This window comes from Ambystoma mexicanum, chromosome 3q (assembly GCF_040938575.1).
Source record: "Ambystoma mexicanum isolate Mex_15411 chromosome 3q, UKY_AmexF1_1, whole genome shotgun sequence".
Lineage (NCBI taxonomy): Eukaryota > Metazoa > Chordata > Amphibia > Caudata > Ambystomatidae > Ambystoma > Ambystoma mexicanum.
In genome coordinates, this window is record NC_090926.1 from 1,138,998,624 (window position 1) to 1,139,001,123 (window position 2,500).

The 2,500-nt window shown below is 52.6% G+C and overlaps 3 non-coding genes across 3 annotated transcripts; all 3 read right to left on the reverse strand.

Annotated features, from left to right (window-relative positions):
* Window positions 1-768: 768 nt before the first annotated feature.
* TRNAS-CGA (transfer RNA serine (anticodon CGA)) lies at window positions 769-850 on the reverse strand. The gene has a single exon. It is a non-coding gene; the product is annotated as a tRNA-Ser (tRNA).
* A 363-nt stretch (window positions 851-1,213) lies between these two features.
* TRNAS-AGA (transfer RNA serine (anticodon AGA)) lies at window positions 1,214-1,295 on the reverse strand. The gene has a single exon. It is a non-coding gene; the product is annotated as a tRNA-Ser (tRNA).
* Window positions 1,296-2,417: 1,122 nt separating this feature from the next.
* TRNAS-CGA (transfer RNA serine (anticodon CGA)) lies at window positions 2,418-2,499 on the reverse strand. The gene has a single exon. It is a non-coding gene; the product is annotated as a tRNA-Ser (tRNA).
* Between the last annotated feature and the right edge of the window lies 1 nt (window position 2,500).

The window sequence follows — 2,500 nt, forward strand, 5'->3', positions numbered from 1 at the left end:
TGCAGAGGCCTCCTGGGAGCCAATTTCGGCAGGCCATTTTGACAGGCTCCAGAGGAATAAATGGCCGCACGAGTGGTCCGGTAGTTAGTCTAAGCCATATGGCAAAGATTTGGGTGGTGGGCCTTCTGGGCATGTGGCCCTAAGCCTCAGAGGACCGCAGAATGGGTCCCTTCTGCCCAAATAGAGAGGTCTTGGCCGATCGGGGCCGATCGGGGCTGAGAGGACAGGGGTCTCACCACCCTCTGACGGTCCTCCTGGGCGCCCTTCCTCTGCTCTCTGCTGTTGTGGCAGAAAGCTGTGCCTTCAGTCCCCTAGCTTGCACAGGGCAGCAAAAGACTGTACTTTCACTGTGTCGCAGGTAGGGGGCCTCTCCTGAATGCATCTGCCAAGGAAGGTCTAGAAGTGACACGAGAACCCTTGTGCTGACACACAAAAAAGGCTCGGCAGATAGCTTGCGTGCCAGTTGCTCCATCCTCTGTATCCACATGGACCCCTCCCAATATCTGCTGTAAAGATGCAGGCAAGGAAAAGCGCAGGATGGGCTTCTTACAGACGGAGGCGATGCCAGGCGTCGATGGCTCTAGCGGCAACTAGTGTCAGGGTGGAAATATAATCGTGGCCCCCACCCCTAACAGTCAGAGAGTCCTGGATGGGAGTCTTCCCAATGTCTGCTTTATCGTCCATCCTATAATCAACATGCATGTTTACATCTTGTTTTGGGGACATTTCTGAGCAAATTGCAAAATTGCAGCTCAGTTCAAACCGAGGCGTAGTCAGCAGGGTTCGAACCTGCGCGGGGAGACCCCAATGGATTTCGAGTCCATCGCCTTAACCACTCGGCCACGACTACCCATGAGAGTGAAACTCTCACTCGAAAGATTGTGCTGTGCTTACACAGAAGAGTCCTTAGTCTCTACCGCCTTGCCTCTAGATCTTGTCCTGTACTTTCCACCCTTCTCTCTCATCATGCACCGTTCTTTCTCCTCACAAGTTTCTTTTAAATGTACATATATGTTTGAAATTGCAAAACGAAACCCGTCAAAACGTACCAGTTTCTCTGCGTTGGCCTAAAGGATGAAGCCGCTTTTACTCCTAGGATCTTGCTTGAATAGCTCAAGTGCGCCGCAGCCTCCTTTAGTAATTGTATTATACTGCTATTTTAAGATTGTTTTCCACACCAGAAAAGAGTAAACAATAAAAGCGGGCGCTGCACCGTAGTCGGCAGGATTTGAACCTGCGCGGGGAAACCCCAATGGATTTCTAGTCCATCGCCTTAACCACTCGGCCACGACTACTCCTGAGCAAACCTGTTTCTACTATAAACTTAACACTTTAGCCACACACAATGTCTCCTCCGCCCCTTACTTTATGCCGCTCTGCACCGTTCCCTTTTGGCCCTCCCATGACCCTTGAAAATGCATTCAAAAGTCAGAATCTCTATGGTCTGGCCCAAGTTCCCTAAATGCCATATCCCCTCCCTGCCAAGCTCGGACTAAGTGCCAGGGACAGATCTGTGCTAATAAACCTAGCAAGCGGCCAGGCAGCAGAGCCTCACCTTCACTAGGTTGCACTGGCTTCTGCCAGCTCCAAATTGAAACTGTTAACAGTGTCCTGTTTGGAAGCATGCCTGGGCAGGGGCTGTCTCTATGCAAATCGAGTTGCAGAGGCCTCCTGGGAGCCAATTTCGGCAGGCCATTTTGACAGGCTCCAGAGGAATAAATGGCCGCACGAGTGGTCCGGTAGTTAGTCTAAGCCATATGGCAAAGATTTGGGTGGTGGGCCTTCTGGGCATGTGGCCCTAAGCCTCAGAGGACCGCAGAATGGGTCCCTTCTGCCCAAATAGAGAGGTCTTGGCCGATCGGGGCCGAGAGGACAGGGGCCTAACCACCCTCTGACGGTCCTCCTGGGCGCCCTTCCTCTGCTCTCTGCTGTTGTGGCAGAAAGCTGTGCCTTCAGTCCCCTGGCTTGCACAGGGCAGCAAAAGACTGTACTTTCACTGGGTCGCAGGTAGGGGGCCTCTCCTGAATGCATCTGCCAAGGAAGGTCTAGAAGTGACACGAGAACCCTTGTGCTGACACACAAAAAAGGCTCGGCAGATAGCTTGCGTGCCAGTTGCTCCATCCTCTGTATCCACATGGACCCCTCCCAATATCTGCTGTAAAGATGCAGGCAAGGAAAAGCGCAGGATGGGCTTCTTACAGACGGAGGCGATGCCAGGCGTCGATGGCTCTAGCGGCAACTAGTGTCAGGGTGGAAATATAATCGTGGCCCCCACCCCTAACAGTCAGAGAGTCCTGGATGGGAGTCTTCCCAATGTCTGCTTTATCGTCCATCCTATAATCAACATGCATGTTTACATCTTGTTTTGGGGACATTTCCGAGCAAATTGCAAAATTGCAGCTCAGTTCAAACCGAGGCGTAGTCGGCAGGGTTCGAACCTGCGCGGGGAGACCCCAATGGATTTCGGGTCCATCGCCTTAACCACTCGGCCACGACTACC